This window comes from Taudactylus pleione, unplaced genomic scaffold (genome assembly GCF_031769625.1).
Source record: "Taudactylus pleione unplaced genomic scaffold, aTauple2 ptg000127l, whole genome shotgun sequence".
Taxonomy (NCBI): Eukaryota; Metazoa; Chordata; class Amphibia; order Anura; family Myobatrachidae; genus Taudactylus; species Taudactylus pleione.
The window spans coordinates 11,533,778-11,560,861 of NW_028284529.1; the positions used below are offsets into that span (position 1 = coordinate 11,533,778).

Here is a 27,084-nt window from a genome sequence, read left to right on the forward strand (position 1 = left end):
TACCAAAGTGCTGATTTTTAGAAGTGGAGCTGTTACCCATTGCAACCAACCAGATTCTATTTATCATATATCTAGCACCTTCTAGAAGATAATAGAAGAAGAATCTGATTGCTTGCTTTGGGCAACAACTACATTTAATAAACTCTTACTTTAGTAAATAAACCCCATAGAGCAGTGATTTACAACATTTTTCAACTCGCGGCACAGCAAACAATATTTTCTTGTTGCTAAGGCACACCATCAGTGCCCCATGGGACAAAAACATGCATTGGCCCCCATGGGAAAAAAACACTCACCAATTGGCCCACACAGGAAAACAAACACACACATTGTTGCCCCCCACAAAATAAATAAAACACAATGGTCCCGCACAGAACAATAACAAACACAAGCCGCACAAAAAAAAAAAAACACGATGGCCCAACAGAATTTTTTTTTAAAACAAAATGGTCCCCACAGAAAGAAAACAAACACACACATTTTGGCCCTCACAGAAAAAACAATCACATTGGTTGGCCCCCACAGAAAAATAAAATCAATCACATTGCTTACCACAGAAAAAAAAAACATTGCCCCTCACATAAAAAAATGACATTGGCTCCCACATAAAAATAAATAAAAAATAAATAACCAGCTGAGAAGGCTCACTGTTGGCCCTGTCCTTTCCTTCTCCAGCAGGGGTTGCTCAGTCACACTCAGTGACTGAGGACACATGCAGAGCTAGGAGTAGTGTGCAGGTGGGCATGCAACGCGGCATGCGTGACCTACGTCATGTCACTGCATCTCCATAGGTCATGGACCGGGCAAGCCTGAGCCTCCCAAAAGAGTCAACTATGACTTTGGCACACTTGACAACAACTCATCGCACATTAGTGTGCCATGGCACAGTGGTTGAAAAACGCTGCCATAGAGGGTTTGCCATTTTGCTATCACATCCCTGAGTTTTACAAACAGAATGACACCAGTATGTCTCTTAGTTAAGACAATGATACAGAGAGAAGCCTGTCTGTGAATGAACTGTGGTTGTGTTTTAGATACTGCTGCTAGCGGCAATACACCCAGTGGCTGTCACATTTATGTAATCTTAAGTTTGCCCAGTACCGCTTGTCCACATATCTGTAGTAAAGTGAATAGTGGCATTTTCTATGCCAAGAATATGTTTTTTTTAATGTCCCGGTACAGGCTAGGAATTGCTGTTCTGGTAAAATGGAATCGAGATGGAATTTGGGAGCTTATTCAGACCCGGTCGTTAGCTCTATGAGTTCACAACTGGGTTGATGTTGCTCCAGTGCGCATGCGCATGACGGAGCCTACTCCGTTGTGCGCATGCGAGAGACCTGGCTAACTATGGGTGATCCATCGTTAGGGGTCTCGTACCAGACGGGGCGAGCTGTCGATGTTAAGTGATAGCTTGCTCCGTCTGCTGAGTGGGCCGGGGGCGTGCCCGGCCAAACGGAGGCTTCCTGTCAGAATGCTTGCTGTTTGGGGGCGGCCCCACTGACATCATCAGTGATGTCAGTGGGGAGCTTCCTGCTCAAACAGAGCAGGAACCTCCCTGGGGCTTAAGGTTGATGTGTCCCTACCTTAGGGTCTCGTCATTAGCCCCGATGGTCGTGATGGTCTTGACCATCGTGACCATCACCCTTAGTGGTCGTTAGAGCTATGGGTGTTAACCCACAGCCTAACAACTGACATGGAGGCGGTCGTTCAGGATGCAAGTGGCCGCCCTGTTTCAGAACGACCGCTTGCATCCTATGACCGCCTTTGAAAGAGGCCCTTGGTACCTCAAAAATCTGTCTAAAACCAGATGCTTTGATGGTGAATTTTGAATGCAGATTTAATGCCTAAATAGCAATCATGGCTTTAGTGATCCATTGTGCAACAGAATGTCTGATCATGGGCATGCATAAATTAGCTAACAGTGATCCCCTATGCAGCACAGGAGCCCTCTGTGTGTCATGCAAGCTACTGTATTTGCGGCTGGTCAGACTTGCTGCATATGCTGCATGGCTGCCCGATCTGCATCGATGTTACTGATGTTTACACTGTTGTACATCATTGGTCGGATATGAGAAGGCAGCAGTGGGTGTCACTATGCTCAGGTAAGCTTTGGAAACATTAGCATATATTTGCAGTTGCGTTCCATGAGAAACTGCAGATGCATTTTGCATACATCTCTGAATCAAGCCCACAGTTAGAACAATATATGCTACGATTCAAAGGTCAACACACATGTCTTGAAATTAATATACAATACTTTTAAATTGAATTAGAAAACACTCAGTTTTATTTTTTTAGATATCAGGAAAAAAAATGTTTTGCATTTTCTTTTGAGAACAGGTAAACACTCAAAACAAAGGACTTCTAGGGGTGAAGTTTAGACACAGCAGAGTATTGTTTGGACAGATAATCTTGAAATCAAGAATGTATCTACCCTCATACACACAAGTGACAAGCCATATACTGCAGATTTTCTTAAGAAATAAAGAGCAGGTTCACTTTAATAAATAAACAAGAGCATATTTTATTTTAGCAACACCACACATTGGGCCTGATTTACTATGGATCGCAATTCTACTTATACGCATGCACCGAAGTTGCTAATATCAGCGGTGCTATTTTTTTAAATGTTTGCATTCACATTGCGATCGCAGCCTGACATAAGGATGCCCACTTCACCTTACTCACATCCATATACTAGGGAAACATAGTAAAACAATTGGTAACATTGAGTAACATTGGACCCATTTGCATACTTGCACAAGCCCTGACCTTACTTAGAAATTGCTAACAGCCACGCACGCTATCAGTGCTATGGTTGCTTATGGCCATGCAGTCAGTGATGGAAATAGCGGTGATGCAACCAGTGGCTTACCCCGGGGCTCGCTGTGGTGCAGGGGCCCATGGCTGCTGCACCCGCCACCAGTGTCCCCTGGGCCCCACAGTATTTAAGTGTAGTGCAGACTGCAGTTAGAGCAGTCCGCACTACACAGTAACAAACACAACGCCACCAGTGGTGGCTGTGTGTTTGTTATAGCATCCAATGAGAGTCAGACAAACTCTCATTGGCTGCTGATTCCACGGAGGGAGCCGGCTGGAGGTCATTCATGAGCTCCCCCTTCCAGCTCCCCCCACAGTGGGTGATGGGAGAGACGTCATAACATCTCTACCATAGTGCAGAGCGGGCCAGGAGGAGCGGACAGCGGCGGTCGCGGCAAGAGCGGGGATTCAGGTAAGTTGTGTGGGGTTTTTTGTGTGTGTGTGTGTAAGGGGCATGGGCACTGACACTGGCACTGCATAGGGTAGGTGCTACTGGGGACACTGTATAGGGGGGGTGACCACTACTAGGGGAACTGTATGGCGGGCCACTACTAGGGGCACTTTATAGGGGGGACTACTACTGGGGGCAATGCATAGGGGGCTACTACTGGAGGCAAAACATAGGTGGGGCTACTACTGGGAGCACTGCATAGGGGGGACTACTACTGGGGGCAATGCATAGGGGTGACCACTTCTGGGGGCACTTTATAAGGGGCACTACTGGAGGCACTGCATAGGGGGACCACTACTGGGGTCACTGCATAGGGCAGTACTGGTGCACTGCATAGGGCTACCACTACTGGGGCACTGCATAGGGGGACCCAAAGCATATTCTTGCACCTGGAACCACCACTATCTGCACGCAGTAGATAATTTATGCAAGCCCCTGATATTAACTGGCATGCCTGCATTCGCCCAACCACCCCCCCATCACGATCCACAAATGGCACTACCTGTCAATCACTGTGCTCTAAGTCTGCGTAGCCTCTGCAATCACAGTTCTGATCACAATTGCTAGTTCTTCAACGCGCACTGATATGCATACGCATGTGCAAAACGCAACGATTAACCAATTTCATGCGCATTAGTAACTGCATTCCTTGCTGAATCAGGCGCACGGTAAAGTAGCCTATTTGTTTGCAGTGTGAGTGTGCAGTGTGTGTGACAAACAAAACAAACACATTGACAATGATGCCTACAGTCACCTTTTCTAGGCACATACTCCAGCAAGTACTACTATTAATTATAAAGCTCTTTGTAATCCTACCTAAACTTCTGCTAATGGTACCCTGATGACATACTAACAGTATTTTTTTCCCCCACAACTACAGCCTACAGGTCGACACACTCCCCCTTCACTTTCCTGTGTGAAATGGCACAGATTAAGAAGGAGGTACTTTTATATGCAATCCAAAACATGTGAGATCTGACGCTGGAAATTTAAAGTTTTGCTTTATTCTGGGTTACGAACAAGGCAGGAAGACCTGACCTGGGCATCAGATTCACCCAGAACGGCCAATTTCGGGTGTCTTTGGTTTCAGAGAAAGCCGAACTACTCATCTCTAGTTTTAAAACAACCACTAACCAAAATCAACTTCTTCCTCTCAAATGCTTGAATTAGAAAAAAAGGTCAGATGGAAGAGTTCAGGTCTTGCAACTATCCGATGCGCAAAGTGCAACATTTTTGATAAACTTGTTAGCAGCACAAATACATCTGGGTTAGTAAGATCTTTACAGAACCTAGGTAAAGACATTTCACAGGTTTATTATATGTTCACTTCTAAAAAAATTTACATTAATACACATGGAATTAAGCGTAATGATTATAAAATAAAATGTAAGAGATTCACACTTGACAATGCTTTGAAGACTCTTAACTAAATTAACTCTATGTCTGATCATAATAGAGGGCTTATCAGCAGGGTTTAAACAAATCAAAGAGAAACAGCTGCCCTGGAGGTAAGAACTTGCTAAAGGATACCCCCTACATAAGAATCTATGACCTAAAAAAGTCTTAGTGACTTTAAGACTCTCCAGCACTGAAATCAAACTTCACATCCAATTATGTAGTGCTGCATTTATTTTTGAATACATGAGAGTTGTCCTTTTTAATTCTAAGCAGAACAAATTTGACAGCCAGAACATTTTTGACAGGAGTAGAGATAATTTGTGTAGTGTACCTACAGTGCACTATCAAACACTATAGTTTTTACTCTATAAGCCCAAATGGTCTGCAACCCAGATATGTACCTGGATGGATGGAGGTGTACACTGTGCAAGAGCCTACATGACGAATCAAAATCCAGCCATTTTACCTCTTCAATTTCACCCTTCTTAATACAATCTGTGCGGATGATGTCAGGACCTGAGTCTATAAAGACTCAGATTCCCAGCATCCACATGAAGGCAGCCATTACCCTGGGACTGTGGAACAGGAGGAGGGAGGTCCTGCGGTACGCCAGCATTTGGAGGGGTGGGGGCACATAGGGTAGAGAAAGTAACCTCATATCAGCAGTGATAATATGAGATCCCTCTGTAAAATAAGATGCCTGTCTGTATAATTAGGCTGCAGCTGAACCAAGTGACTGCAGTTTGAGTGAGAGGAGTCTGAAGCTTCAGTGAGAAAGAGCCCATGCAAAGAGGTGGAGTGCTGCCAGTCACAATGAGGCATTTTAAAGCGATAGACCACAGAGTGAGAGCAGCAGTATCCAGAGCCCAGCAATAGCGAGATCCCCACCTTCTGTGTGCTTCTGTTTATTATGTAACCAACATGATTAATGTGCAGGAGAAGTCGACAAGACATAATTGACCTAAGATGTGACCGTTATGCTTTGTGCTGGAGGAAAGGAGTATGTTTTCAAATGATATCCCTAATTTTATTATCCTGCTTTATTTCAAATAAGCTTTTTCTCCTGTTTTTTATTAGATGGCTTGGCACCCATTTATCCGCACTTCACTAGAAACTGTAATCCACTCTACCACAACACATCTGTGTTAAACACTCTAGTATTCAGAGGACCCACTTGTACCTGTGCCTCACTCACGACCAGTCAGAGCATAGTTAAGTGTGATGTACCATCCAACCATGCACTGCAGACATTTGTACCCAGCACCAGAGGGTTTACAGAGGTACAAAAATGAGTCTCATTACACTATAGGATAAGACCTGATTTATTATACCATCTCTTAACTTGTAGAGTGGAACTGGATCTATGTTCCTCTGTATGGTAAACTAAAGGTACAAATCCAATTCAGCTGCATGCCAAGCAATGGGATACATGCCTATTTTATATTCTCACAAGATGCTTCAACCAAAATCTAAGAGCGCTCAATGTGTGAAGAAATATCTTTAGCAGTGCAATGTTCAATTACAACCTCCTAAAACTCATTTACTGACATATTTTTCAACAAAACTGACTTTTTTTTAGTTTTTTTTCCATAATTTGCATCTTATGTTAACCATGAGAGTGTGGTGATATTATTACAGGAAGCAATTTGTTTGTGTATGAAATTCCAAGAGCACTGGAAATGCTGTTTTACACATAGGTGTAACATGGAGGCACAAAACAAGTCCTATTAAAATTACCTGATCTATTCCAGGTTTCAGGTGGTTCAAAATTCATGTCCTTTTTTGGTAGTGGAAATTGATGTATTCTCCGCTTCATTTCTATTGCTCGTTCATCAGCTTTGACCCACACTGCTGGAATAGTTTTACCATTTCATCTTAGATGTCCTATCACCAACTCAAACTTTTAAATACCAAGCTTTTAATATCTTCACCAACAGAAGCTACTTACTGTACCTGACATCTCTATTTGTGTTTAAAATACGAGAATAAATCCTACACCTCAAGATCACTGCCTATGTGTCCTCCTTGACTTTGTATTCCACATCCAATCGGTATTCAAATCCTGTTACATCTTAAGGTGCATATCCACTACAAGAGAGTGGAACAACTGTACGATTACAACATTGTAATCGTTCAATCATTCATCATCCTGTGCAGTGGATATTGTGCCCACACTGATCGATATGTCATTTAGTGCAGGCACCCTCCCTCATCTTCAAACATGCACAATCTGTCGATATCGGCAGGTTGGCCTGCATGTTCAGGCGATGACAGATGCCAACAACGAACAGCAGGAGCGCGCATTACTGGTCGTTGCTGGCATATTCACTACACGATTAATGAATGATTGAATGATAATGATGTCGTAATCGTTCAAATCGCTAATTTTTCTGGTGTAGTGGATATGCGCCTTTAGAATCATCTTCAGAATATGCACATGTCTCAATCAAGAGCTTAAAAACTTTAATTCATGCACTCACAATCTTTCACATTGACCATTTCATTTGATTTGTTTCTTGTCTTTTACCCTTACAATCCTTTTAGAATGCAGTCACTTATTTTTCTTGATGAGCATTCTTCTACTGACACTCCATTCTGGCAGTCCCTACAATGGTTCCCTGTATTGTAATGAATACAATATTAAATACTTCTGCTAACATACTAAGCCATTGACAAAACTGACCCAACACACATATCTTTTATTTATCACAAAATACCTTCTGCTCTGCCCAAAAAGAAGAAGAAGATCATTGTATTATTCTCTTACTTATTTTGTCAATTCTAATATAAAAAATTATAATAATGTCTCTAGATAGAAGTATAAAAGCATAACATTTCCAAGTATTTCAGGCCAATCTAGTGCTGGTTAATTGAATACATTTCTAATGCATGTTACAAACTGTTTGTATGCATGATTCTAATTTACCTTTGCACATTTCTTGCTTAGGGATATGTCTGCCATCTACAGAGAGCTATGCTGTGTCATTTCCTACAATGCCATTCTCTAAATATTAATTTAAATATTTACATAACATATCATGACGTTATGTCTAAATTGGAACTTTCCAATTACTTCTAATTGCTTTGAGCCAAAGTGAAACTTGTTTATTTCTCAATGGTGCTGAAGGACACAGTGCTAAGAGATTAGAGTGCCCCTAAGCAGTATTATATATGAGCAGATGAGTCAGAATGCCCTGGAGGCAAAACTAAATATACCTTTCCGCTCCCTCAACTGTAGGTAAACCAATTCTCATTATGTAATATGCTGTACAAGTCTATAAGGTAAAGTACCATAGGCATGTGATCTTAGTTCATTTAATTTACATGTTTTTCTAGGAAATTATGCATACTACCTGACTGTATTTAATAATATAAATATTATTATGATCTGTTAGTATGTGTCATTGGACATGCCTAGTCATTAAAAAAAAACCTATCACGGAATGGAAAATATCTAATCAACTTAAAATTGTAACTGCCTTATTCTACATATATCTACTGTCAAAACTAGTGTAGCTGGTTGGGGTCATCTAGGGTCAGTCATTCACTCAAACCACAATAGGAAACTGCAATGGCTAAACACACAATTAGTTAAATGAGAATAGAGTAACAGACGTAGGTGGACGGAAGTCAGTGGTAAAAACAGCATCATTTTGAGTTTCTCTAAACATTTGAAAAGGAAAAAAAATGCAATTATCTAATGTTTGTGCCATTTTCATCCATGACTTAAGTAGGTACTGCCTGTCACTCAACTATACAATTCTGCTGATGTCTTCGCTGCTGATAAGCTGTTTGTTTTTATTTTTGTATTTTGTTTCTTTCAGTTGTAATCATCATAATGGTTAAAATCTGTTTTGTTATAGCATAATTCTGTTTTGTTTTTTTAAGCTGTTAGAATTCTTATTTTTCTATATGCTTTATGAATGGCAAGACTGTGATTGAAGCTTAATGTATGTAAATTATTAAATTGGGAATATTCAAAGATATAATAAACCTGGTGTAAATTTTATTGCATGCCTTAATTGTCTTCACTTGTTATTATTTATGCTTCATTAATGTAACAGTCTTGGATATAAATAGGTACCAACAAAAATATTTAAAAGTCGTTATGGCTGAAAAACAAAAAATGATGTTAATGTGCAAATAATAAAATAATGGTGTTTAGTATTTATTTATATTATATTAATATTAAAATTTTTCTCCCATTTATCCCTCAGGAGTCATCTATGTGCTCACTATACAGACTTTGCAGTCTAAGGGGTTTATATCAGTGGAGTTGTTGCCCAAAGCAACCAATCAGATTCTAGCTATTATCTTCTAGAAGGTGCTAGACAAATGATAAGTAAAATCTGACTGGCTGCTATGAGCAACAACTCCAATTTTAAAAAGCCGCACTTTAGTAAATATACCCCTAAGATTAATCACAAAAAGTCTACTTGTTTTATTCAAATGTATATTATTCAGTGAAAGATTAAATATATACTATAGCTAACCTAGGAGTCTAGAGATATACAGAAACAACAGTCTATTCTATACAATTAAAAGCTGCAATCAAAAATCTCTGAACTACAGGGCAATCCTACAGTAAGTACCAAAAAGTACCTACCCATCTTCCACACTTAGGACAATTTGTTACAAACCCTACTACTGAACTTCGTTAATCTAAAACTGGTGAGATATACCTTATGTAAGTAATATATAAAGCTGTGTTTGTTGAAATTTGGCAAAATATAAGACCAATCTTTATCTGACAAAACAATCATATCATCTTCCAATTTTAAATTATGTCTTATCAATAAAAAATTAGATTTCATGACTGTACCATATCAGGTAAAGCTTACTCCAAAAAGGAAAAAAAAGTTATTTTCTGCAAACAATGGATAGAATAAATGCTTCTCCAACAGGTCTATATCAAGTATGTGTTTTATTTTTTTGTTCATTGATAAACATGTTTTAGTTGAGTGTGTAAATTCTTCTACAACTGAATTCAAAAACAGAATTTAGATTTTCTAACACCATACAGTGTGAACAAATTTATGAAAATCAAAACAGCATTTCATTCTCCACATAAAGGGCTGATTAAGAGGTGGATGATATTACAGCCGTAACTGCGTATTTTGCTGAAGCACTACTGCATATTTATTCTAATGCAGCAGCCTCTCTAATTCATATTGAGATGCCCACTGGCTGCAGTAATAACTGCTGCTTTGTACATTAAGAAGCACCGTCGGCTGCACATCTGTCGCACCGTCAAAAATTGCACCAGCATTATGGAGATGCAGAATTTCTGTCTGAAATGAATGGAGCTCCAAATGACACTCTGAGCTGGTACCTCTACAAGTAGTTTGTGATACGCTCAATCCTGGAATTTAAAGATTTAGGTTACATTTAATTTTTGCAAAATTTGGAATTATATCATATTTGTAGTGTCATATTTTACAGCAGATGACCAAACTGCAGATAAAATGCTATTGTACAATGCAAAGCAGAGTCTTGAGCTCCTGTAGACAGGGGTGCCAAAAGACAAGATTGTCTTAGCAGTGTGGGCCCTGGGCAAAGCAATGCAATGGGGCCCCTACCCACCCATTCATGGGAAACAAATGTAAATGGGCAATAAAATTAAACCCTCCTGCATGCCCATCAGACCATCCACACATGCAGAGAGACTCTGACTGGTCTGAAGCCTGCGGATGAAGTGAAACTGGGACAGAGGTTAGTACTCGTCACTGGGGGGATGAGGTGGGGGAGGTTAGAACAGAATACAGTGCACCGGTGGCTGGCTTATAAAAATATCACAAATGTATCAACTGGCCGAGGCTGCAAGGGGATGGGTTTGTGGGCCCCTGCAAACTCCTGGCCTATGGGCAACTGTCCAACAAGCCCAATGGAAGAGATGGCCCTACCTAGAGGGCTTGGGGCTGTTAAAGGAGCCCTGTGGGGGCCCAGATCCTGCAGCCCAGTCATCACCTCCACCCCAATGCAGTACTTCAGGCAGGGAGAGAGGACTGACTGCTGCTGCAGCAGCCTATCTCCCCAGCCCAACACACACATTGCTGTGTGCTGAGCTATGGAGACAGGATGCTGCAGCAACAGTCTGTCCTCTCCTTCCCTGAATTATGTGCGGGGGTGAAATGATTGCAACCCCACCACCAACCCCTGACACCAGCACACCCCCCCTGTGCGGTGTGCAAGTATACTGGATTTTATTTTATGTAAGGAGAGGGTCTGGCCACACCTCCCCTGGATTGGTCACACCCCCTCCCAGTACAGAGACTGGCTTAGCTGTCAGCATCCCTGTCTGTTGAATCTCTATTTTTACAGAGAAATTCTATGTTAAATTTTTTTTAACAAGAACCCCCCCTCAATATGACATACTGTATTGTGTTCAAAGAGTGTAAAGTCAAAGGGTTTAGCTAATCTGATTTTCAATACCGATAGATACATTTTGTTTTGCAAAGTATGTGAAGTAAAGGTTTCAGACCAAATGCATTTTAATTTTCAAAAACATTGGGATATTGCAAAACATAAGAAGTGTTCATCAATATTTCTACCATGAAGAGCAGATACCATATGTTATTTGTCACTCCACTATTGCTAAGGTCATAGACAATGCAAATACAAAGTGAGAACTACCTACTCTTTGTAACCAATGTCACTTGGTGTATAAGTAAGGTAGCCAAAGGACTTCAATTACTATATCTGAAAATGATCCATGACATCTTTATGAGTATAGAACACTAGTGCGGTCTAAGGGGTCCAGCAAGGGCCTGGGTCAGCTATGCAGCGGGAAGAATACGCATAGCAATTTTCTTAGCCTTTTTTGTCGATCTGGCATTGCCACACCTTTGGTATTTGTCCACATATCCCACATCACCCGGAACCACTATTGGTTTCTATGGCCCTGTGTGTATGTTTGAATATATGGTCATATTTAAAAAAAAAATTGGTTATATTTTCAGCCTTTTTGAAAGCAAATTATTTCTTACATGTACATTGACTTCTTGTTAACTTAATTGGGTTACACCTTTGTTGTCACTATATACAAATATTAAATAAGTATATAATATTGTAGTCATTGGAAGATGGAGCAGAGTTTATTGCAGTGAACAGTGCACCATGGGTAAGGTGTTAGTAGAGAAATTATGCTATCATGTGGCAGATTCTGATTAGATGGGCTGTGAATAGCTAAATATATTTAACTTAATTAGAAACATTTTCTGAGCCATGATGTGCCATTCAGTGCAGTAAACTCTGCTCTGTTACAACATTATGTTCAATACAATTGAACTCCTCAGTAACTTTAAAACTGGTAAGCTAACAAGGGTTATATTTTGTAAATCTAGTTTTCATAATAACTCAGCATGGAAAGGTTATTGCCAAGGGGTTTCATGCCTTTCAATTATCCATATTAATCTTGTTGAATATACTGCATGTAAGAAGTTTGTGTTTATTTATTTTTGTCTTTACTATTTTATACTTTAATACCATTATTTAGAGTCATTACCTGCCTTTTATCTTGGAGTAGTTGAAAGAGATTGATTTCAGACTTCATTTGCCTGTAAAGACAAGAGCATGAAAGCGTAAAGATACATTCAATATTCAATACAGGTACATATTAAATAATGATCCAAATCAGTAATATAATGTCACAAAGTGAATTCAAGTGACATTTGGTATGAGTGAGAAATCATGCAATGACACAGTAATGAAGATTTTTTATTTTTTATTTAAATAAATATGTTTTCCTTTTATTTCTATTTATAACCTTCCTAGTTGCTAAATTTACTACTACTACTACTACTACTACTACTACTACTACTACTACTACTACTACTACTACCTAATTTTCTAAAGACAGAAAACTACCCTATACAACTGCACTGGACCTTAGTAAAGTTGACTACATGTGGTAATTACTGTATAGATCTGACCACACATGATTAAAGCTATTTGTTTTGCCTACTTGCCAAACAACAACATATAGCAACAGTTTTGCCCCATACACCTAATATTAAATACTGCTACTTATTTAACAATATTGCCTAATGACAATAACATATTGGGCCCAATATGTCTATTGTGAATATTTGTGCAGTCATTGGTTAATCTTTTTTTTCACAATTACATTTAAAACTTTGACCAGATATTTTCAAAGCTTAGCAGAGCTACTGAGCAAAATGTATAGTGGCAATCAAGTGGACTCCTCCAGGCTATCTGCTATATCAAAATGATAATAATAATAATAATAATAATAATAATAATAATAATAATAATAATATAAGAATGAGCTTTTTAGAGTATGGGGGAGCAACAATGTTTTAATATAACTAAATCTAACATTTGAATTAATCATTTAATTAATGGACCCAAAATCATTATTAACAGTGGACAGAAAACTTTAGAAATGTGTTCATTTTGTTGCTTAAAATGGCTAGTGAAGTCTAAAAGAAGACATAAAAAACACATACTATTACATAAATATAACTGATGATATTCTAAACTGTTTCTGGTTCAGTTACATAATTCTGTTTATAATAATATAAAGTTAGAAATTGCATTACTTTTCAACTTACACAGGGCTCTCCAAGGCTTTATGCAGAGACAGACAGGATGATGCATGACATTCTATTATCATGACTTTACATTTAAAGATAGCTTGACAACTCTTTATATAGAGAGGGTGTTTAAAGAATGTGAACAGTTCAGATTTGTCAATGACACAATACTTCCTACTTTTCTACATGCATAATAAATCCAAGTGAATAATTATAAATATATGCTAAAACAGAATGGGCATGTATATTTTCAAAGTTGTTATGGTAAAGGCAATTTTTACCACACACCAGAAACAGAAAACAGAAACTTAAACATATTATAATTAGTCCATAATGGTTAGATTCACATAAATAAAAATACCAAATTTAGCAAATTAGTGTTTTAACCATTAAACAATTAAACATAAAATGTCGAATTTGAGGCAACAATGCTAGCTGGGTGTATGTGCAACTAAGGGGGATGCCTACTGAAGAACAATTGTATTCAAAAATTATTATCACCCAATTGAACTATAAATACATTTGTTAATTAATTCTCCAATCTCTTCAATCCACTAAATCAGGTGATTTGGGACAAATTGCTGCTGAGAAAAATTGCTACCATTCCTTCCATATGATAGGCAGTACATTTTTAATTGGTGCAGAAAGCTCATTCAAATGCATTTCCCATTCAAATAGGAAAAGCTCAATTACTCACTAATACAATTTAAGTGCTAGCCACTGTGATTGGCTAAGCTACAGTACATTAATAACAATTACATTAGTGGCATAGCAATTAAATACTATTGAGGAACTGTTCAAGATGACAGAGCATGCTAGCACTTGCAGATCCACAGATGCTATCATGTCCATGCTGTTAATGTCTTGCTGCAAATATTAGTTCATCTGACTATTATTGCTGTGCCCACTATGGAATTTTTATCTGTCTAAATTTAAGAGATTATTTTTGGAGATGTCAATGCCCATATTGCAAATTCCTGTTTAGAATATATACTCAACTTCTCTACATCACATTTCAGAAATTGATGATTTTCGTGATAGATGTTTTGCATTTAAAAAAAACAGTTTGAAAAATGGTGATTTACATGGTGATTTACCTTTAATTTGGTAGTTACAATATATATCTATATTAAAAAAACTGGAGATTTGATCAAGTTTTACCATTATTAGACCTCCCCCAAATGTAGATTTGATTGGAGTACTTATATTAACGAGTGTTTTGGGCCATAATATATAAACTTAAATTATAGTAAACTACATATAAACAGCAAAAGCTAATGAAGTAACTTTGGCTTAATTTTACAACAGTGCTTATAGGATACATCCAACAAAATGTATATGTATGTACAAAACAACCCACATTTGTTTCCAAAATTTGTTACATAATTTGCATCACCCAGGAAAATTAGTACAGTAACACTGAATGAAACATAAAGAAGCCAATCAGCAAGCATCAACAAATGGCACATGTCTGTAGCCTTTTACAAGGAGCTTACTATCTCTCTAGCTCTCATTCTTTCTTGGTTGTTCTATGGGGAAATTGTCTGTGGATGCTTGGGACTTATGACATTAGCTTTAACTTATTAATGGCATGTCCTCTATTATAATCCACTTCTTTATTTATGCTCTGTGCATAAATGTTACACTGCAGAAATTTGAAGGCTGAAGTAGAGATGCCTAGTAACGTTGAGAAGGGCAATGAGGGATCTTCTGAACTTCCCTGGTGGTCTGGAGCTCCTCCTGATTCTCTTTGTGAAAAGTCATTATACTGTTTCCTGTTTGCTGGGGCAGCCTCTTATCACTGTCCTGGCTTAACATCCTCAATAATTAGAACTGAAAAATGATTTTTTATGTTTCGATATGCGGTGATAAGAAATTAAAAGGAATAGTAATATTTTGATATATTTAATAACTACTGTAGGCCCTAAAACCTTGAAATATTTACATTACAAATAAAAGACCAAATATAATAGGCCTAGGATCAGAGTTAAAAAAGGGCAGATTCATCTGCAAATTTGCTATGGGATCTAAAGCTGGAATTTAATTTTTTAAGGTAAAACTAGATTGGTTTTCATAGCAAAATCACCAAAGAAATTGACACTTTTTTAATATTTGACACTATTACATTTGGTCCAAAGTGTATATTAATAAAGTACTAGCAAAGGGATCTCAAGCAGTGCAGCTAAATGAAATTCCCATTCAACAAACACATGATAAGTAATAAAATAAATTGTCTGCCACACCAAATGCATTGGAAAGGCACAACGCCATCAACCTGCCCTCAGTTAAAAAAAAATATGTATTATACTGTAATTGAAAAATTTAATCACATGCTCATTGAAATCAATACATTTAATAGCATTCAGTAAATGGTTGTTTGTTCCACATTGCCTAAAATCTTGCAAGCAAGCACCATCAAAGATCCTAATATAAGAAATGAAAGCAATACTGTACATTATAAAATAAACACTGCATCAAAAACTTACTGGTTTGGATTTTTTTTCAGTGACAAATAAAACAGGGTTATGGTCTATTGTGTAACATGTACACAGACAGAAAATCGAAGTTTCAAGGGACAAAACTCAGCCCTAGTACAACATATGAAGAGTCACTATATTCTCCTTTGGAAAAAATAAACCACAAGATCTCACAAACTATAAAATATGAATTGTACATCCCATTTTTCTCCTTGATGATGGTGATTATGATGTGCATGTCCATCATTCTGGAGCTGAAGCTGTATTTGACAATGGTGAAGTTTAACATGAGTTCTCAGTCACTGTCAATTAATGTTTGTAAAAATTCCATGGAAAATTCCAAACCAGCCAAGGTTATGGAGTATTAGAGGGAAAATTATTAGCAGGACAAAATGTAGAACATTTTCCTTGACTACACATTTACAATACTCTATCTGTATAAAAATTATTATTTTAAGGTTTTGTCAATCTGCATGCTTTGGAATGTGACAGCTGTGGAGAAACTGAGATGACAATTAACTAAATTTCATTATTCTTCAAATAATAATGATGTTGTTAACAACAAACAGTGGCCATTTAACCAAAAAATATCTTGTGGAGTATTAGTGAATTGTAAGAATGGCCAATATAAACATACATATATTATTTGTTTGGAGGATGGTTTTAAAGTGTTGCTATATCATCTTATATTTATTACATTTCTTTCTCCTTTGCCATAATCTAATGAGAATCTTCAGGTGCATATCCACTACATGAGGGTAAAATGACTGTATGATTACAACATCATAATCTTTCAGTCATTCCTTATATTGTGTAGTGGATAATGTGCCCACACTGAACGATATGTCGTTCAGTGCAGGCACCCTCCCTCATCCCTGAACATGCACAATCTGTCGATATTGGCAGGTTGGCCCGCATAATTATATAAGATTGTTTAGAAACCTGCACTTGACTGGGTTGCTGCTATATAGTGAAAATAGGGTGTCCCTAGAAACACCCTCAACAAGTACAGGCTGAGTCTCCCATAACCAAAATGCTTGGGACCAGGGGTATTTTGGATACCGGAATATTCCGTATTTTGGAACAATTGCATATCATAATGAAATATCTTGGGCATAGGACCCAAATATACACACACAATGCATTTATCTGTTATATACACCTTATACACACAGCCTGCAGGTAATTTTATACAATATTTTCAATAATTTTGTGGCTCAAACAAAGTTTGTTTACAGAAATGAAATTCATTTATGTTTCATATAGACTTTATACACACAGCCTGAAGGTAATTTTATACAATATTTTTAATAATTTGTGCCTTAGACTAAGTTTGTGTACATTGAACCATCAAAAATCAAAAGGTTTCATTATCTGAGTCATGCTAAAAAAATTCCGTATTTCGGAATATTTGGAGATGGGAGACTCAACCTGTATTATAAAAATAGGAGAAATCACTCAGTACATTCCCTTTTTGTTAAAGCTTATGAGATGTCCACTTAATCAACAGATAATACACAAGAGTCTTAGGACAGAAAATATAAAAACAGTTCACCCAGAGGGTATGGAAGTTCTTACTTTTCCATAAAAAAATCAGAGTTGGCCTGTATTTTCAGGCAATGACAGATGCCAACAATGACCAGTGGGATCCAGCATCACTGGTCATTGCCAGCATATTCACTGCACAATTAATGAACAATTGAACAATAAGGATGTCGTAATCATTCAATCGTTCATTTTTATCATGTAGTGGATATGCACCATTTTACTCAATAAGGAGAAATAAAGATAAAACCTTTTTGTGTAATTAAAAATTAGTTAAACTCTAGTGAGAATAGATAGTAAATTGCTGGACAACCAATGAGGAGCAAACTCTTTCCCCATTCAGCCAATCCCAAATAGCCAATCTATGATTAGCTGAGGAGTACAAGAGCTATCTCACCTTGCAAAACAACATCTTTAAAGCTAATTATAGGTACTTTGTCTTGCATAATAGATTGCCAATATGCAATGCTTCCCAATTGAAAATATTAGTATGGTGTTTTATGTTAGCCAGTTTTCATTCATATGCTTTGATGTACAGTTTGGCCATAAGATCTGATATGTTGAATCAATCAATCTGATTGCCAGTGTAGAGTTGAGAATGAATACCTACCATCTTAAGGCAACACAGACAAACCTTAATTTGGGTTTTAGCCCAGGTTTTTTAAGAATGAACAGTTGAATTTGATCGACAGAACTATTTACCTATAGACTGTATATGTGCAGTAATGCATTCACATATGGAGGATAATGCACACTGTTGACCTGGCATCAAGTTTTTCCAAGAGTGTATTGATCACACTAGCAAATTAAAAACGAGTACGTTTTTCAAACACTACTTTATATACTTTGTAAGAATTTGTTACAACAAAAATATACCTTTCATTAATCACCATAAATATACATAGTAACATTATGTGCACTACATGTTTCAGTATAGTTCCTGTTTATTTGCCAAAAAATGCATTACCATCAGTGCCTTTTATCTCCTCAATTTTTTCATAATTTATCTAGAACTACATGATGATCCTCATCTGTGAACATTTCACTTAACCCATGCACTGAACCTCTCACCTGTGTTTCTACTGTAACACATGTACATTATGGATATCCTTAAGCCTTAATCCTTCTTTGCCTAATCTTGAGTCACTGGATTTCCAGTTATGTTAAATGGATTATTTATAATCCAAGGGCCTCTTTATTTGAAAGTGTTAAGTGCATTTCCTTGATATTTAATTATTGATAGCGCAATCTCTTCAATATTAAGTGCTGTAAAAGCCTGGATCACCTAATTCAATATTGTAGAGACCAAACAAATAACTTATTATGTACAACAGAGTGGAATGTAGAAATATAAGTTGTATTTTTAATGTCAATTGTTAAATTTATTGACTTTTTTATTTGCAAATATGTAGAAACAGCTCCAAAACAGATATTAATAATTTAACACAATCCACTTAATGCAAATGAATCCACAATTGCACTTAATGCAGATGCTTATATAAAACGGTGGCAGTGTCTGAGAACAGATTTGATGCAGACAGATTGTTAGGAGACCTTTTATTGTCATTATGATGTCACTGGGACTCCTTCAGTTGTGGGAAGTATTTTACAGGTATACTTTAGGACATGTTGAATCATGAATCAACACTATTAGATTTAGGAGTCTATCATCAATGGTGGAGTGGAAGCATTATGGGCCTGATTCAGACCCACTCGCGAGCGGCTGTCCGCTCGCAAGTGGGTCGATGTTATGGACTGAGCATGCGCACGACGGAGGGAGCTCAGTCGTGCGCATGCGCCAGACGCGACGAGCGAAGGAAAGTCCTTCGCTCGTTGTGTCCGATCAAAGGGGGCGTGCTGTCAATGTTGATTGACAGCACGCCCCCTTTGGTGGGCGTGCCGGGGGCGTGCCTCCCTGACGGGGGCGTTCCCACGGGAACGCCTCCCGTCAGAAGCCGGCCCACTGACATCACTAGTGATGTCAGTGGGAGTGATTTTGGCTCTGATAGAGCCAAAATCACTCCGGAGCTTGCGGTTGAAAACCTCAACCGCAGGCTCCGGCTCGCAATTTCGATGGTCGCGATGGTCTCGACCATCGCGGCCATCACAAAGCACGCTCGTATAGCCTGTGGGTGGTGACCCACAGCTATATGAGTGTCCAGGAGGACGCTCCATGAAAATGGAGCCCGGCCCTCATTCAGAGCGTGCGCTCTGCTCAGAGCGTACGGCTCTGAATGAGGGCCAATGTACCGTGGCATATCACAGTTAAACATACTGTACAGCATTTACGTCCATATTTTCTCAAATCGATCCAAAATAAACCAGTGAAAACCCCACTCTTATGGGTGGGGCACAGGGTTCTTCTTCATCAACAGCCAAACATAGCAAACATCATAACTGCAAAAATAGAAGCACTGCTAGAGAAATCAGTGATTACTTTGACTATCCCTGTTGTTAAATAGGATGAAGCAGTAATAACCTATTTCTTCTGCAAAACAATCAGAGAAATATATTATCACTGCTTGTTATATGAACGCCTTAGTAATATACAGTAAATATCTAACATAGTGTGTTAGATATAAGAGGAAATCCACCAGGCCCTCTTCGTGCAGTAAACTTCACAAATGCTGCTAACTTACTTCCACTTTAAGAAAATGTGCAGATTGCAGTGGAAGCATGTAGTGAGAATAAAAATACAATGAAATATAACATGTATCATCTGACCCTGCACTCTATACTAATGTCAAACTTTGCAAGAAATACACATTTTTGGTATCCCTACACTCAGGAGGGCTAGTTTATTACATTTGTGGTATAAACACTTGGAGAAGCACTATTTGGAAATAGCAGAGCTGTTTAGATAGTGTCACCCTACAGCGCGGCAGCAGGGTAATGGATGATGCACATGTGCATGTCATCCACAGTGTGCTGAGGGAGGCTGGGGTCTTGACTTGAGAACCAACAAATTATAAAAATACTAAATTTGTAATGAACACATATTGTTTATCCAAGTATCAAATTGTATATACAGATGTGTCCTCTTTTACCTATTGTTCCGGCCGGATATTTGTGTAGCTTTGGGTGATACAAAAACATATTGTGATAGTGTGTGCTAATAAAAGTTAGTATTCTTTAGAGTTGTATAGAATGTTAGGCTGTGAAACTTTATCACAAGTGTTTTTTTTATTAGCAGATCACTAAAAGCCCCTTTGAGCTATTTCTGGCCAGAAGGATGCTTAAACAAGCACAAATTCATATTAAACTAATATATGTGTTACTGGCATGCAAATGCCAAATGAAACCTTTAAACAAGTAAGGAAAATTTACCATGTCCACACATAAAAAATTCCTTTTGTTAACATAATAATTTGTATTTAAGCATTTGTGTATAATACCAAAAGAGCATGGTGAGATACATATTGGGTCTCAAGTGTTTAAAAGTGTGTCATTTAGGGGTCCTTAGAACTGCACGTAATTGTATGAGTGGGTATATGCTGAGCGGTATTACATACTTGATTACTGATTTCCAAGTGTGTGCAGGTTGACCAGCCTTAGAGAGCCCTGATTTAAGCGTGTTTGGGTTCTGAGAGATATGCATCAGAACTAACAGGAAAAGAGTGATGACGGGCCAAAGATTGACAAGGAGGGATCAATGGGAGAATGTGAAGTTAGAGCAAAATGCCATCACCCTGACCTGTATGTGGGATCAGTGTGAGGATAGAGGTGCTCCATACCTCCAAACTGCATTTATCTGTACTTCAAGGGCAGTAATGGGAGAGACAAGGGAGAGCAATAGACAATGAGCAAGTAAACCCAAGCCATGAGCCACAGTGTAGGAGGGCAAAATAGAGGGGGCAAAAGAGTTTCCAATAGATCAAGAGATACATTGCACTGTAACCTGTGCGATAACCAGAGTACTTTAGTTGTGTATCATAATGAGATAATATGTATTGAAATTATTTAACTGAAAACTAATATGCTACAACTAAGTATTAATTGCTAGAGAGTAGAAAGGTGAAATATATATTTTAATGAAATACCCTATTGGTTGTTTAAGCATAACATGATCTGGCATGCACTAATTCTATCACTATTAATTGTATACAGCTGCAGTTACTGTATCTACACTGCCTCTGCATTACTTTTGTTAAATCTGCATGTGAAGGGACCTCTGTTTGCTGATTTAACCCACAGGACACTAAGGTAAGTGGGAGACTGCTATCAGATAATTCACCAAGGAATAAAAGTGTAAGAATTGAGGATAACACTACCACATACTCCAAGCAATAAGTGGTTACAGTTATTATTATTATTATTATTATTATTGTTATTATTATCGTAGTTGATGTATAATGAACTTACAGATGCGCCCACTTACATTGTGGCTGATTGCGGCACCAACATGCGAACACATCACGCCAAGTGATTCCACGCACCTGCATACGCTACGGTATGCTATGGCGTGCACTGCAATTGCACCATGCATTCCTATAGAGGCGCTGTCACATATGCAGTGTGTGTATCCGCCCGCGGGTGCGTATCTCGCGCTATGTGTGGCTCGATTTGCCGTGCCAGCAACAAGGATATAGCTGGGCATATCTGTAAGTGAACTATTAAGCTAAAAAAAGAGTAAACTAAAGTACATTTTTAAATCTTTATTTTTTTATTTAATTGGATGAAAAATGCAAAAACTTATTTATTATACAGTTTATTTGTAAAGATTATGTACTTTAAATTATTTTTCTTTGTCTATTAACTACTCACTGGGTTATGGAATGTTATACAGTAATGTGATGCGTCTTTGATAAGCTTTTTCTACACCTTTCATCAGGCCTTTTAGAATCAAACAAGACAAGGACAAGGCAAATCCTGCTCTCAGCTGTGCCCTTCAATGCTCGGGAATTACAGGCGCCAAGATGAGATCAACCTCTAAAGTGTTCCCTAGCAGACTGCTACAACATCTGTCAACAATTAACCAAGCATTAAAGATAGGCTTAAAGGGTCTCACGATTACATAGCAGCTTATTGGAAACTATCATGTCGTAGTCCTGTGCAGACAGTAGTAGCAGTCACGTTCCTAAAGCAGAAGTCCATTACAGTGCCCATTAGGAGAGCCTTGAACATGAGAACTTTTGAATAATTTAGCTGCCTTAAATCTCTTCAATCTGTGTTCTCTAATTATTTAGAAGCTGCATCAGACTGATGGAGAGTTGTTAAGTTTAAACGCCAGTCACTCACAATCTTTTGATGACCAACAATCCTCCATGTGCAGGTCTAACAATTCACACTAATGTATGCATCTAACCTTGAGTGGAAAACATATGTAAAAGACAGGCTTACTTATATAGAATAAATGGACTTGTAAGAATGTAAAGAGCAGAAACTGATAAGGTACTGGACACTGAATATTTAAAAATAAAAAAGTATAAGAAAGCTTCACTATACTAACAAATAACTCTCTGCAGAGAAATAATGGATTTGGAAAAGCACATGCATGATAGACTGTGCAATTTCAAGCAAGAATTACAGTTAATAACCCAGTTGCATTTTGGCTTTATGCATAGGTACTGTACAGCGAAGAGAATGAAGAATGTTTATGTTCAATTACAGTCATTTAAGTGCTTTTTCAGTTTTTTCCAGCTTTATTTTTCACTCTTTTTCTTAAAAGAAACACAAAATATGAGAATAGTACCCTATTCCTGTCCGATGTATTGATTTGCCCATGTCTATGTCCTGGCAGCACTCCTAAGATAAATCTCCAATAAAGCCAATATGCCAATAATTATAGTATGGAGAGTAGTTGTGCCTTTGAATAATAATACACGGTACAACAGTTCTATCACTAAGAATAAGGTCCAAGTTGTAACCCCAATAGAACAATGGGACATTACCTTTTGATTAAGAAAAGATACGTGGCTGCCTTATTACTGAGTGGAGGAGTTAGAAGAACAGTGTTGCCAACAAGAGAACTACTGTATTTGTATCCATTGTGGGTACAATGTGCATTTAAATGGGTACACTGTAACATCCAGACTGAGGACTAATTGGTGCTCATTAATAAATCTAGAATTATAGCAACAGAGCCCATATGGCATGAATATTCCATTTCGGTGTGCTTTGTGTTTTCATAGCTCTACATGGAGCATCTATGGTCTTACAATGTGCTGTGAGAACTAGAAGCTACCTGTGGACAGGCACACGTAGCACACACTACAGAACCAAAGTCAAGACAGAAGTCAATAGTAGAATTGCTTATGACACAAAGGTAAGTGAATAGACGCTCCAATATTAGGATGTAAAAAAACAGAGAGCAGAACAGAAAACCAGCAAACTTTATATTAGTTCCAAAATAAGTGAATCTTCATTCCTCCAGGAATCTGTCTTTGATAACTGGTTCCACACGTCAATTGCAACTTCAAAGAGATCAGAGATGGAAATTTTCCATAGTGTATACTGTATTACACACAACATTAAAACATGAAATTACAATTCCACCAATAAAAATGACCACGTACCGGAAAGGGCCTTCATAAAAGGCAGTTAAAAAAACATGAAGTGGTAAATCCCGGGTTACAGCACCTCCAGGCTTCAGATGGTTAGCCTTCCACAGGTCCCCAAAGGTAGCGATATTTTTATTTTAAAGTGGAATAATAAGATCGCTACCTTTGGGGACCATTGGAAGGCTAACCACCTGAAGCCTTTAGGTGCTGTAAGCCGGGATTTAACCCTTCATGCTTTTTTAACTGCCTTTTATGAAGGCTCTTTCTGGTACACGGTCATTTTTATTGGTGGAATTGTAATTTCATGTTTAAATGTTGTGTGTAATTAATTAAACATACAGTTTTACACTATGGAAAGTTTCCATCTCTGATCTCTTTGAGGTTGCAAGTGATGTGTGGAACCGGTTTTCAAAGACAGATTCCTTGTGTTGGAAATAATATAAAATGTGCTGGGTTTTTGTCCGGCTCTCTGTTTTTTTACATCCTAATATTGGAGTGCTAATTCACTTATTCACTTACCTTTGTGTCATATACTCTTTAAGTGGATGTTGTGGCATCCTTTGTGAATTTAAGCTGCACCTGGGCCTTAGCGCAGAAAGTATTTATTTTTTGTTTGAATAGTAGAATTGCTACCTGCTGTGTTCTTGTGATAGCCTTATTTGTGTGTAATATATATTCTTTAAATTTGCATTATTAGCATCAATAAAATGCCAAAGAATACTATCTTCTGTTCAAGTTAAATACTCGTAATATCATTGCCACCAACGTTCACTTTAGCATAATTTCAAAAGTCAACAAAAATGATTAATGAGTAATCTCATGTGAGTTTTCCGATTAAGGGCTGTACTTTGAGAAAAGATTGTTCAGCATAATCTCACAATATAATCTTTACTTTCCAAACCTAAATTACTGTATGCTTTGCTTTCTTTTAAATGTATCATTATTAATTCCTGCTGGTGGCGATCAAGCCAGTAAATAATGTAATGTAATGTTGTTTATAAGTATCAAGTATCATGTGCACCTTCTATAGCATGTTAGTACTGTAATAGCTTATTTATTAAAAGTTATTTCTCATATAAATAGATCATTTTCATTTATCTTTTTTGTCAAATTATAATATATGCATCTGTTCTTATAGTCTGCCAAGTTCTTTAGAACTATAATAAGTAATTTAAATGTGTATTTATATTATAGTTTCACATATTTTTGTTATTTTTTAACCATTTGCTTGGCCTGGTTGCATCCTTTGTGACCACACCAGGCTATGCGCTATCTGATCTTGACACCAACAATGCAACCAGTCAGATGCATAGTGTGGGCAGCTGCAGGAAGAGAATCTTCCCACAGCTACTGCTCTCAGAGGGACTTTCTGGTCCCTCTATTTCTTGCACTTTCCCCTAGTGTCTGCTGTGCTGCTGATCACTGCTGATCGGTCAGCACAGCAGGACCACCCACCCAGCAGATGCAGAGATTAGCAGCCACTGGGGAAAAGTGAATGAACCCCCGCTAGAGTGTACCTGGTGGCTGAAGTCACTGGGAAAAGGAAATTTGTGATGGTCATGACTTTCCAATGGTGGCAATCCAATGTTCCAATGTTTGAAAAAAAAACTTTTAACAAATACAGTATATATATATATATATATATATATATATATACACATTTATTTTTTTTTTTTTTTTTAAATGAAATGATTTTGGATAAGTTGAAATACATGTTTTTCACCTAATTCACTCATAAAAAACTGACAATTTCTGAACAGTTTTTAGAAAAAAAATGTCAGTTATGTGGTTTATACAGGCTTCAGCATTCTAAGGATGTCTTTCCAAGGATACAGACTAATAATTGGGGCATCAACTGGCTTTAGACTGGATTTTGCCCACTCTGTAATTACAAAAATACCTCTAATTCTCAAGCATTACAACCCCTGTATGCAACTAATCCTCAATTCCACCCTAATTTCACATGGTAAGTATACACATTGTTGTTTAAAATTGACTATTATTATTACTGCATTCAGTAATCACTTATGTTGCAGTATGGCACATTTATTAATAATCCATTTTATCATGTACTTTTAACTAAAATACACTCACTGCTTTCCATGCCTCTCCATAGTGATGCATCATGAATCCTGTACTTATTTTACCATCCCTCCGCTGCCCCCTTCATAAAAATCCCACTTGCACAGTATCTTTGGCCATTTCAACCTACTATATTTTGTTTTACCTGTAATTCCCCACTGTATGTTACACTTCTGTGAAGTGCTCATCTCTATTGCCTATTCTGTCCAGTGTAATCCTATCTAGTGCACCTAAAATGGCTGCCTCACCTGGACCAGTCATGGGTAGGATGAAAAATCCTTAGAACTGATTACCCTAAATGGCTGCCTTACCTTTGTAAAATATACATGATTTATGTATTTTATGCATATCCAACCTCTACATTATGTTCAAGGTATCTGTAAAGCGCTTTCAGTCCTATTGGAAAGTGCTAGCTAATTATAATTTTTATTATTGTTGTTGACATGCTGGTATATCTCATCCAGTCATATATCATGTTTCTTGTGGATATTTTTAATAATTGTTTAAAAATAGGTATTTGAATTGTTCTAGATTGAACATTGATTATTGATCTTGTGTGACTGATACATTGATCCAATAAATTGCTGTTTTCTGCATTGGATGTGCATTTGTTTCTGCTAAGTTCACTGCATTGGTGCAATCTTTGGAATGTCTGTTTGTACAGCCATTATATACATTTTGTTACCTAAAGTATAGTCCATTATATCCTGCATATTCACACATAAATTTTTTGAAAATAAACATATTGTAAAGCAACAAACAAACTAGTTTAGATTAACTTTTATTGTCCAGTAGAGGCTAAACTAAGAGCAATAGCATTATAACCTATATAACAATATAGCCCCATGGCTTAATTTAAAGGCCCATCTTTTAGCTATTATTGCTATAACCTGGGGAAATATTTAGCCAAAAAGTTATTTATTTAGTAGGCTTAAAACAAAATTTACTATCCAGTTGTGTGGACAGTGAAAGCCCTAATAGCTGGTAATGTTCGGTTATGTGTGGTGTTTTAAAACCCCTAAACCACATGTACAGTAATTTAGGGCAAACCTGACAGGTAAAACTGAATTGTCCACTTAGGAGAAAGCAAAATTAGTGTAAAATGTTTACTTTTAGTATAAAAGATAACAAAATGTGCCCCCTCATGAAAACAGTGATCTATACCACTTTATGGAGAATAAGGAATACATGTATCCAGGGCTGCCATCAGAAATTTTGGGGCCCAGTACTGACAAAATAGGCAGGGCCCCCCGAGG

At 37.6% G+C, this 27,084-nt stretch overlaps 1 protein-coding gene across 1 annotated transcript in view; it reads right to left on the reverse strand.

Annotated features, from left to right (window-relative positions):
• The window catches only part of LINGO2 (leucine rich repeat and Ig domain containing 2), a 1,482,402-nt gene that overhangs the window by 1,154,562 nt on the left and 300,756 nt on the right, over positions 1–27,084 (reverse strand). The window contains exon 2 of the mRNA XM_088472623.1: positions 12,174–12,225. The gene's annotated coding sequence lies outside the window, so the exon portion shown is untranslated. The remainder of the gene's footprint in view (positions 1–12,173; positions 12,226–27,084) is intronic.